Source organism: Rhinolophus hipposideros (assembly GCF_964194185.1).
Source record: "Rhinolophus hipposideros genome assembly, chromosome: 12".
Lineage (NCBI taxonomy): Eukaryota > Metazoa > Chordata > Mammalia > Chiroptera > Rhinolophidae > Rhinolophus > Rhinolophus hipposideros.
This window is the reverse complement of record NC_138058.1, coordinates 31,175,658-31,188,499: the sequence shown is the minus strand read 5'-3', so window position 1 is coordinate 31,188,499 and position 12,842 is coordinate 31,175,658. Positions and strand designations below refer to the sequence as shown.

The 12,842-nt window shown below is 33.8% G+C and overlaps 1 pseudogene across 1 annotated transcript; it reads left to right on the top strand.

Annotated features, from left to right (window-relative positions):
* Positions 1 to 11,523: 11,523 nt before the first annotated feature.
* Positions 11,524 to 12,007, top strand: LOC308505862 (immunoglobulin J chain-like; annotated as a pseudogene). Its single transcript has one exon. The product of its transcript is annotated as an immunoglobulin J chain-like (transcript).
* The last annotated feature ends 835 nt before the right edge of the window (positions 12,008 to 12,842 follow it).

Sequence of the window (12,842 nt, the reverse complement as noted above, 5' to 3'; positions counted from 1 at the left end):
CACAGTTTACCAAACATCTTGGCCATAATAATGTCATTAGTTTTTACATTTTTATTTTCTGAACTGTACATTCACAGCGTATGTTTCGTTGTGTAATAGACATTAGGGGAAAACACCACTTTAGGAAACGTAGAGTGAGAATCTGACATTTGATTAGCACCATTTCTTACTTGAATTCTGCCTCCATTATACAGGCCCTTCCCGAGCTCCAATGCTGTAAATGAAATGGAGGCGTGTGGACCTTATTACATCTTCTTTCATTGTCACAATAAAATGCAGGTTGGAAAAAACTTTACTAAACTGACTGCATTCTTTAGACCTCCTCATCCTGCAGTTCATTAAAGATTCATTTTGTTGAGTCCTTACCAGAAACAACTGTCTGGATCATGACAGTTTCCACCCACCTAATGGCAGAGCTCTGTGACTTCCGAGTATGCTACCAGGTTGGTACTTTTACACTTTGTCTATCTTGTTTTTGCTTTAAAGATAAGACTTATCTGTAACAACATTTCTCTCCCTAGATTTTCCCTTTGAACCATAGGACTTCACCTTTACTTAAACCGATGACACAAGCAGCTAGTAACCATTTTTTGGTTTCTGCCTGACCTTGTAAGAAGTCTCTATTAAAGCCAATTCTCTGGCTGTTTCAACTAACTGTAGCTCTTTTTCTTTCTATGCTGGCATACCCACTTTCTCTACTTGTGGCACACAGTAGGTATGTATTTACGTAATTGGAAAAATCTAGATTTCTGAAGGCAAAGGGTTAAAGCCTCTTTGATTTCACTGCAATGATATACAGCCACTATTCTTTTTTTTGATCAGTGGCATTTGACCATTTTTTAATTAGGGTACTGAACATCACTGTCAGTACTAGAGGTTTTGTTTTTGTTTTTCTTGGATCTTTTTTGGCACATGTGAATTTTGTTTTGTATGAAATGACATGACTTTCTCTTGATCTCTGGTGATGCGTTTAAAATTAAAGGAACATCTGGTTTTGGTGTGTGGATAAGCCAGGATTATACTGTGATTGATGTATATTAGTTACTTGTACATTTTGTTTTGATCTTTACAAGAGTAAAACTACAAATAACAAGTTTTATATAATTAATTTAAATTTGTTACAGGTTTTCATGTTCAGGATAAACAATTTTTCAACCTTGGGTAAAAATACTTGGAATAGTTTAAGGTGACTGTTTCACTTTAGACCAACTGTTGTATGCTAATTTGTGTGTGTGTGTGTGTGTGTGTGTGTGTGTGTGTGTGTGAAGAGAGAGAGAGAAAAAACACTTTGAAATTGAATTAAAATATATACATTTAAAATTGGTTGTCTAATCTGCCTCAGGTTCAGTAAATAAATATTTTTTAAAAACAAACATGAAAAGGAATATAACAGATTTTCATCATTTGAATCTATCCTCAGAAAAACTTAACATGTATAAAAAAGTCTAATTCTTCTCATTTATTTTATCTTTAAATGGGTTTCTTAATGGGAATAAGGACCCCAGTCAAATAAAGTAAGGAAATTATTTTTAGAAAACCCATTTGTCTGTCTGAGAATTATGTATTTGTTTAGACCTAAAATATCTAAGCAAATTGTCTTTATGTTTCTAAATTCTCCCTTTATCATTAGCAATTGTCACAATTCCAGAGTTGTTAACAATTTGGCTGTGCTTTATGTAAGCCTTTTTATTTTAAGCTTATTTATGTCAGTTCCCCTGTGTCTAATTACACTGCAGAATTTATATATGCTTTCTTTTCTAATGTGTTTTTACAAACCAAAACTGAGTCCCTGATCACACACTATGCTTGAAATCTTTGAAGTCTACTCCTATACTTTTTAGTTGCATGAGTCAACTCATTCCATGCATTGATTACACCAATTTATTTCATTAAGCCAATCACTTGTTAGAGGAAATTCTCTTTTTTAAAAAAATATTTTTTATTGGGGAACAATGTGTTTTTCCAGGATCCATCAGCTCCAAGTCAAGTCGTTGTTTTCAATCTAGTTGTGGAGGGCGCAGCTCACTGGTGTATGTGGGAATTGGACCGGCATCCTTGTTGTTATGAGCACTGCACTCCAACCACTGAGCCAACCAGCTGCCCAGAAAATCCTCTTATAAAATTTTAACTTGGTCACTTTTCAATACTATGTCTCATTGGAGTAGAACCATTTACTCTTGTGACTTGTAAGCCCTGGAGAAATTTTGATGGGCAGAACAAACCTAAGATGAACAAAAGGTGTTAAAAAAGGACACAGGCAGACATCAGGCAGAGACAGTCCATCATGAATATTCCACAGCTAACCTCTAAGGTTTTCTAGAGAATTCCTAAATAACTCACATGGTTGCAAGCTTCTTCTAATCACCATTTACCTAAGAAAAGGAAAACAGCTCATTTTCCCCAAAATATGTTTTTGCTTCCACCTCTTTCCCATTTTCTTTATACAAATCCTGTTCTTTTTTTATTAGATAGACTCAATCTGTCAATTTATCTTCCTCGTATACAAATAAAATAGCACACTAATCATTCATTGTTTGAATTGTCCTTTGATTTTTCTTTGACCATCTTATTCTCCAGTAGCTAATTTATTAACATTCTGAGATACAAGGAATCTTTCTTTGGTGCCTGCTGTTTGTCACATTATAAGCACTTTACCTCAAAGCAAATTAGATGTTGCTTTGTACCTACTTGGCTTCAGGTCATGGCAGATAGGTACCACCATGACCGTGTATATACTCAGTTATGGAAAATATTAATTTTTCACCTTAGTTATAATTTTGTGGCCCTCTTGTAAAGAATTCATGGAAGGCCAGACACACACGTTTGGTGTTAATCCCCAGCACAATTTTAGAATAGATTACTATAATATGTGAATACCTGGTAAATTCTAATACTGGGTGGTTGACAATAAGAACCAGTAGAGGTTTATTAAGAAAAGTCATTTTAATTGTTGATTGGTTTAATAGACAAAAAAACGAGACATGCAGTAAAAGGCCAATTCAACGAAGGAATCCAACATGGTTTTTCATAATATTTTGATGGCAAAAGAAAGTAACACGGACCATTACATGCAGTTAATTGAACAACCCCCCCCCAAAAGTGTCAATTTTTCATTTAATTTAGATAAACATTTATTAAGTGTCTACTATGGATTGAGCACTGTGTCAGCTTGGGTGTACAGGAGGAGATTGCACCTTGCCCACATAAAAAAAAATGATGCAGAATAAATGCCTTGTTAGAAATCTTAACACAACAATATGTGAGCACAGAGGACAGGCATCAAATACAGCCTGGGTATAACCACTCAATGAACTATTAAATATGACGGTTAAGAAAATACATGATAATATTTAAAAAATGCTTATACTATATATGCAAAGGGAGAAAGTGGGATACAAAGTTATAGATAGCTTTTCATCTTAATTATGAAAATCGAACCAAAAAACGCATAGAAAAATACTAGAAGAAAATGCACCTAAATTTTAACAGTGGTTATCTCTGAGTGATGAGCTCTATTATTCTAAGAGTAATAGATTACACTTTCAGGTGGTACAAAGCCAACACTAGCAAGTCTCTAGTCAACTCTTTTTCCTAGAGGTCCTCAAAATTTATGAAAATATCTATAATGCTTAACAAAGCCTTTTTCTACAACACTGTGATTTATCAGACCAAATCAGCAATGGAAAGCATTCCTGTCTCATAATTTTAACCCAAGAGTAAACAGCAATCATTTATCCTTAAGAATGCCCAAACGGGTTTGAACAGGTCTATCTGTTTCTCTGTAGCAACTTTACATTCCAAGATAAAATCTCATCCAGATACTCAAAAGGAAATTCAAATTTTCTGCACTATGTGATAAATGGAGATGCCATGTTACCAAAATTATGTGAGGTAATCCAATATGAGTTAGTCCACTTGAGCATATTTAGGTTTCTTTGCCATTGGAGATGACCAATCCATCATCAATGACAACACTTTTAGGTGCCAACCCATTGCGTTTGTAATTTAGGGCGGGAACTCAATTCAACTTTAATGTTTCAATTATCTTTGTTTACCTGAACAAATATAAGGAAATGATCACATTTCCAGAAATGTTAATGCAGACCATCTAGGTGAACATGGTGACTTTTATTCTGATAATTAAGGAGAATAAGGAAACGGGGGAAGGGGCGTAAGGAAGAAACAAGTATAAGATCTGATCATCTTAATGCTCACCTTAGTTAGAACATCACAAATGAAACAATAAAAAGGAACATGAGTTTTAATGTTATAATTGTGATTTGTAAAGGAATTATAATAGACAGTCACATATTTTATAAATTAAAAGAGTAATTCATTTATTGGGGGCAAAAACCAAACAGAATGGTGTAAAGTGAGAAAAGTTTTAAAAAGGGGCCAGAATCACAAAGCCAGGGCTTCTTAAAGTGAATACCAGAATCCAGGTCTTCTAAGTCATGGTTCAGTATGCTTTCCACTAAATTCGTTATTCCATGATATAAGTATATTAATTACTCATCATTTAACTTTTCTGTACCTCAGTCTACTCATTTTTAAAATAAGGGGGTTGTAACAAATCTAAAGGTGGTCACTGGCATCCTAGGCCTATTTTTAATATTCTGCAAAAGAACAGTGATACTGCTATTTCACAATAGTGATACTGATTATTACAGGGTGTGTCACAACAGTTATTGAAGCACATGTGAGACACGCAGATTACGTGCTCTGCCTGGCAACAGTTCAGGGCAATAGCCAAAATTAAGCAGCAAAGTATAGTCAATGGAAACCACTGGACTGGATGGCTGTGTTGCTTTAACAGTGGCAGAAAGAGAGTTAATTCCCTGCTCACTCTTCTTGCTGTCTACCCCCTATCTGAAAAGCTAGGACTAGGAGATGAGTCAGAGTTTGAAGAGGGTTCGTGCCTTCATCTGGGAGTGATAGGTGAAGATCTCAACTGACTCATAAAAGACCATAATACAGATAAGAAGTCATCCTGGAAGGTAGAAGAAACAGACCTTAGGCCTCCAGGCCAAAGCAAAAGGCAGGGTTTGTGCTTAGTCTTAGGTTTTATTTCTATTTCCACGAACTCCCATATTTTTGTTTTGTTAGGCTTTAAGGCCTGAAACAGCATGTGACTTGTTTGTTAGGCTTCAAGGCCTAAAACAGCATGTGACAAAAGCTCATGCTGTTCCACACTTTGCTGTTGGGGGATTTGGCCATGAATATCTCCCTTTTTAATCTTTCATTAGAGATCTAAATTTATCATTGCCCCCATAAGCCTCGTGTTTCTTTTCTTTTCACTAACAAACGATTAACAGGAGATCTTAATCACAAGGTTGAAGTAACAATATCTTATTTAGGTTAAAGATATATCAATTCTGAGTTTAATCAAATTTTATGCAGTTTGATCCAGATAATTCGAATGATTCTTAAATTGAAATTTTGCTCTTCGGATCATTTACTATTCTTTCGGTGATGACAGATCCTTTGGAGGTCAGGAGCTTATATTTTGATGTTGGACACTGTTGTCAGGCACACTTTGCCCCCCTAAATTACGTGAATAGAGAAACTCAAACCTACTTGGTTATTTAAAAAACTATTTAAGGGCGCTAAACCCTTATTAAAAAGTCATTTATTAATAGTCAAATTCTGAGAGCATTGACAGCCTCAGGCAACAACATAAATGAATGAATCTCACAAACATAACATTAAATGAAAGAAATGAGACAAGAGTATATACTGTAATGATTCCATTTACATAAAATCAAAACAGGCAAAATTAATCTATGTTGATAGAAGCTGGGTAGTGTTTTCCTTTGGGGTGGAGAGGTGAGACAGTGATTGAGAAGAGGTGTGGGGGTATCTTCTGGGGTGCTTGTAATATTGTAATTCTTGACTTGGGTGTGATTACATATATGTGTTCACTTAGTGATGTCTTGTGTTGTAAATGTATAATTTGTGTACTTTTCTGCATGTGAATTATACCTCAAAATTTATTTTAAATTCTATATACTTTTTTAAACATTTATTTTTAATTACATGATAAACACATAAAGACATTCCTCCTGTTTTAAAAAAAACCTGGAATATTTCAGTTAAGTCCTTTTTGCTCCCTTTCAAATCTTGTACTCTCCCAAGAGGGTATCAGTTTATCTTTTTTTTTACATACATTTACATAACTAAGTAAGGACATATAGAAAATATTTAGTATCACTGTGTGTATTTTAATTTTACGTTCTGTGCTCTTTTAAAAACTATCTGGATTAGTAGACTTTGCGTTGCTTCTTTCAGTAATGCAGGGTATCAACAATATCTCACTAAGAAACCTCTAATAATCTTAACTAAAATGATATATATTATGTAATAGGCCCTATAGACATAAGTTTTTATCATATATATGTTATATTGGATATATGTTTACTTTTATATATATTATACATGATATAATTTTATTATAGTGGAACTCTATATTGTTTATGTCTAGGAGTGGAATTGCTGAGTCATATGGTAACTCTGTGTTTAACATTTTGAGGATCTGCCAAACTGCTTTTTAAAGTCACTGTATCATTTTACATTCCCACAAGCAATGTATGAAGGTCCCAATTTCTCCACATCCTGAACAGCACTTATTATTATCTGTCTTTTTGAATACAGCCATCCTAGTGAGTATGAAGTGGAGCCTCACTGCGGTTTTCATTTGCATTGACCTGATGATTTCTTTGAAGCTAATGATGCTAAGCTTCTTTTTATGTGCTTGTTGGCCATTTGTATATCTTCTTTGGAGAAATGTCTATTGACATCCTTTTCCCATTTTTAAACTGGGTTGTTTGTATTTTTTTAGTTGAATTTTTTATTGAATTTTAAGAGGTCTTGATACATGATAGATACACAGCCTTTATCAGGTATACAATTTGCAGATATTTCCTCCCATTCTGTGAATTATCTTTTTACTCACTTGATGGTGTCTTTTGCAGCACAAATGTTTTTAATTTTGGTGAAGTCCAATTTATCTATTTTTTTTTCTTTTGTTGTTTGTGCTTTAGTGTTACATCTAAGAAACCATTACCTAATCCAAAGTTGTGAAGATTTATCCCCTATATTTTCTTCTATGAGTTTTGCTCTTAAATTTACATCTTTGATCCATTTGGAGTTAATTTTTGTATTTGGTGAAGTGGGGAGAGAGGGAAGATTAACCCATTGAATGAGACATATCACAACTAAAATGCTAGCTAAAATTATAGCTTATACATACTTAAGTGCCTATGAGATTTGTTTTTTAATTTTAAAATTATTTAACTAACCTAGTTTCAAAACTATAATTCTTCTACTTGAAAGCAACTGCAGTGGCTAATTAGGTCAAAACCTATCAGATTTGAAAATGAGAATTTGTGGGTCAGGCAAACTGTACTTGATTGTTTTCTGGGCCAATCAGGCAAAAATCATTGATGGTTGCTTAAACTGTTAAGTGACAAGTTCATGGGGAACTCTGTAATAGATCATCCAATAATACCAAAATCCACTGAATAATCTTAACGTCACTTAACATTGGACACCCAGACATTATGTTCCTTCACATGTGATGCAGTAAAAATACAAACTACTGTTATGAAGTACTTTTGCCAAAATAATTGAACCTAAATCTAATCAAGCTTTTAGATCTGACTACAAACTTACAGAAAATATGGAGGTTAGAGGAACAAGAAAAACAACAGTGTGTGGGATACAGTCAGTCCAGAATGTAGGCAATTCTACAGGACAAGTGACCCAGTTTCTTTAACAACAACAACAAAAAAGTATAAAAAAGGCAGAGGGGGTCCTTTGATCCTTTTGAGCCTTGCTTTTGCTGGAGCCTTGCTTGAGCCATTCTCTGCTGCTTGGGTCTGCTCCTATTTCTTTGGAGTGTACTATCTCTTCTAATAAACTACTCTTTCACCACTTAAAAATGAAAAAAACAGAGGGAAGTGTTATAGACTAAAACAGTCTTAGAGACATATCAACCAAATGCACCGTGAGGAACTTGTTTACATCCTGATTGAACAATACCAACTATAAGAGGACATTTTTGAGACATTCGGGAAAAACTGAACATGGATTATTAGAAAAAAATAAGAACTTATTAATTTTGTTGGCTATAATAATGGTGTTGTGATTATGTTTTTAAAGTCTGTTAGGAACACATACAGAAGCATTTTAAACAGACAGAGTATGATGCCAGAGATTTGCTTTAAAATACTCTAGCAAACAAGAAGAACAAAACTGTATGAAGGGAAATAAATGAAAGAAAAACAGCAGAAAGCTGATGGCTGCTGAAGTTAGATGATGGGCTCCTGGGATTCATTTTACTATACTTTTATGTGTGTTTGAAAATTTCTACAAAAATAGTAAATTGATTATTACTTTAAAAATAATTTAAAACTATTAAAGTATAAAACACATATAAATTATTCAGAATTATTTTCCTCCAATCCTAAAACTGTACTTATGTATACAGGGAATGTAAAACCAAGCAAGAGGCGAAATAAAATTAGGAAATTGGATTGCAAAATATTCATTTAACTTTTAACTTTCATAATATTTTAATATTTATTCCCTTTGCCAAGCATAGATACCAAATCACAGATCACAGATCCCTACTTTTTTTATTTTGGCATAACAGTTTTACTCTTCCTAGGCTACATTTAAATCAGGACAATAGCAATATTTATAGTATTGAAAGATTTTCACGTGGTTCTGATGTCAATACAATATTAATTTTATATTTTCAAAAGCAAAGAATATCCGTATGATACTTCCTTTCTATAGTATCAAGTGTCATAACATTATTTATAAATGTCACCTAAAATTTAATTAACCATTAGGAAACAGACAAATGGAGAACATGGAACATTTCTACAGCCAAATGACATGAACTCTTCAAAAAGTCATGAAGAAATGTCATGAAGAAAAAAGTGGGAAGACTGTTCTAGATTAAGAGATTAAAGAGGCATAACAACAAAAACAATGTATGGAATATAAAAACTGTACCCTGATTGGATCTTGGTTGGGGGAAAAACAGCTATAAATACTTTAGGGAGGAAAAAGGCCTGGAAGTACACATTGTTCCCCAATAAAGTCCTGTTCCCCTTCCCCAATAAAATCTTTTTAAAAAAACCCCAAAACTTTAGGGACAACTGGGGAAATATGAATATGGACTGGGTAGTAGATGATAGTGAATTATTGCTAATTTTTCTTAGATATGATAACGATATTATGGTTTTGTAAGAGACTCCATTTAAAATGAGCATGCTGAAGAATTTAGGAGCAAAGTAACATGATTTCTAAAAAGCTTGCAAATGGATAAACTCACGTCCAACTAACTTGATTTAATAGTGCTAACATAAACATTTATCTTAGCAACATAAATGAGAATAACTTGGAAAATTTTTGATAATTGACAAGATAGAGAAGTACTTTTCTGGGAGAAGTGCAAAATTTTTGACAGTGACTTTCTAAAGCAAATAACTAAATAAAAGATGTGGATGTCTTCTCCCTGAGTTCTTCAAGTAGAGAATAAGGTATAATATATGTGGTAACATGATCAGTTTCTAAAATGAGGGAGCATCTTTGGAGTGAATTAAAGTTCTGCTCAAAACATTCCCAAGGAGCCACTGTGCTCATTAACTTCGTTAACTTCGAAGCAACATATACAAATAACTGCATTTTAAGGGAATTCAAGGAAATCATTCTTACCTATAAATTCTGGAGATAAATAAGTTAATTATTTTTATTATTTTACTTCAATTACTAGTGGACACTGTTTTCCTTCTCAACTCAAGTATGAGACATAGCTATGAGGAGGGGTGTATTTTAACAGCCATGGAATTATTCCATAACCCCGAAAACATACTCATCCCTTTCCATGAAAGCACAGAAGCTAAATCAGGGCCAAGTGAAATGCTAGAATCCCTCCAGGAGTCATCCTCACCTGGGATACTAACTGGGGCTTCAGGTTTTCATGACAGATCTGGAGTTTCCAAAAATCCTGAGTAAACAGTTTGGGCTTTGGAGTCAGGCACACTTGTGCCTAATCCTAGTTCTGATACATGATAAGTAAACTCGAGCAGGGATCTTAAATTTTTAAAAGAACATTGGTGAAGTTACAAAGTATAATTCCCATGTCTCAAATGTACAGTTTGATGATTTTTAGTAAATTTATATAGTTGTGCAGCCATCACCAAAATCTAGTTTTAGAACATCACCCAAAAAGTTCTCTCATGACTCTTTGCAGCCAAACGTGGCTCCCAGTTCCAGCAATCACTGATCTGCTTTCTGTATCTACAAATTTGCTTTTTCTAGAAATTTCATATAAATGGAATCATACAATACGCAGTATTTTGCATCTGGTATGTTTTTTAGGTTCATCCATGTTATAGCATGGATTGTTTCTTTTTTATTGCCGAATACTGTTTCGTTACGTGGATATACCACATAGTTTACTCATTCACAAATTGATGGACATTTGAATTGTTTACACTTTTTGCCTATTACAAGTAATGCTGCTATGAACATTTGTATACAAGTCTATGGATATATGTTTTCATTTCTCTTGGGTATGTACCTAGGAGTAGAATTGCTGGGTATGGTAATATTATATTTAACATTTTTAAAAACTGCCAAACTGTTTTCCACAATGGCTGCATCATTGTACATTCTCACCAGCAATGTATCAGAGTTCCAGTTGCTCCACATTTTTGCTAACATGTTATTTTCTGTTTATTATAGCCTTTCTAATGAGTATCTAGTGGTATCTTATTATGGTTTTAATTTGAATTTCCATAATGATTAATGATGTTGAGCATCTTTTCTTGTGCTTATTGGTCATTCATAAATATTCTTTGGTAAAATTTATGGTAAATATTCTTTTGGTAAATTTATTCTTTGGTACAATTTTGTCTATATAAATATTTTGCCCACTTTTAAAATAGGTATTGGTCTTATTATTATGTGTTCTTAATTTGTTATGGATACAAGTGTTTTGTTGGATATGTGACTTGCAAATGTTTTCTCTTAGTCTCTGGTTTGTCTTTTTATTTTCTTAATACATGAACTAAAGTTTTTAAATTTCTGTTGAGTCCAATTTATTGACTTTTTCTTTTATGGATCAGGATTATAGTGTCATGTGTAAGTAATCTTGGCTTAATGTCAAAAGATTTTTCTCATCTGTTCTTTCAGAATTTAGAGAGTTTCGGCTCTTTTATATTTAGGTCTATGATACATTTGAATTAATTTTTGTATATGGTTTGAGGTTAGGGTCAAAGTTCTTCACCATTCTCCTGCACTCCCCACATGGATAGCCAATTGTCCCAGCACTATTCGTTAAAAAGATTACCCTTCTTTCATTGAATTATTTTAGCACATATGTTGAAAATCAATTGACCAGGGTGAGGATGAGCACCTGGCCCTGGGAAAGTTGGAGAGGCTGGGCTGGGTGGGAGTCCATGGCCTGGGGAGACTCAGAGCTCCAGTTTTCAAAAGAGTAAAGTCAAGATGAAAAACCATTTGCTTTTCTGGGGAGTCCTGGCTATTTTTGTTAAGCCTGTTCTTGTGACAGCCCAAGATGAAGATGAAAGGACTGTTCTTGTTGACAACAAATGTACGTCTGTCCACATTACTTCTAGGATCATCCCTTCTGTAGAAGAGCCTAGTCAAGGCATTGGAGAGAAACATCAGAATTAATGTTCCTTTGAACAACAGAGAGAATATCTCTGATCCCACCTTACCACTGAGAACCAAATTTGTGTACCATTTGTCTGACCTCTGTAAAAAATGTGATCCTGCAGAAGTGGACCTGGGTAATCAAGTAGTTACTGTCACCCAGAGAAATATCTGTGATAAAGATAATGAGACCTGCTACATTTGTGACAGAAACAAGTGCTACACAAATGAGTGCTACAAAAGTGCTCTTTTGAATGGTGGTAAAACCATAATGGTGGAAACAGCCTTGACCCTGGATTCCTGCTATCCTGACTAGGTGACTGCACAGCTCCTTGTCTTGAAAGGCTCTCCATTTTGATCCAGAAAGTTAATATATTTACTACCAATGAACTTGAAACCACAATTTTTTTTGATAATGTAAAACTAACTTCCCCCCAAATAATTTAAATGGTAGTAGTTATTTTTAAACGGTAGCGGTAAATACTTCTTAACTATATGTTTATAGTCTAAGTATTGAATCTTTCTTTTATCATCCTTGCCTGAAGGAGTATACATCCTTAAGAATATAATTTCTAGCATGTAAAGAAAATACGTAAGGAGAGAAAATACAACTCAAGGTTAAAAAAAAAAAAAAGATCAATTGACCATAAGTCTAATAATTTATTTCTGCTCTACCTATGCTGTTCCATTGATCTGTATGTCTATCTATCCTGATGCCAATACCACACTGTCTTCATTAGTAAACCTTTATAATAAATTTTGAAATCAGGTGGTGGAGGCCCACCACCTTTACTTTTCTTTTTCAAAATTGTTTTGGCTATTCTGGTCCTTTTGCATTTCCATATAAGTTTTAGGATCAAACTTGTCAATTTAAACCTGCTGGGATTTTGATAGAGATTACATTGAATATATAGATCAATTTGGAGAGTATGATCATCTTAACAATGAGTGTTTAATCAATGATTATGGTATGTTTATTTACCTAGATCTTCTTTGATTTCTCTCAGCAATGTTTTGTAGTTTTCAGTATATAGATCTTCAATTATTTTATTAATGTATTCAGATTTTCTAACGCTCTTGTGAATGGAATTGTTTTCCTAATTTCATTTTCAGATTGTTCACTGATGGCATATTTAAATATACTGATTTCT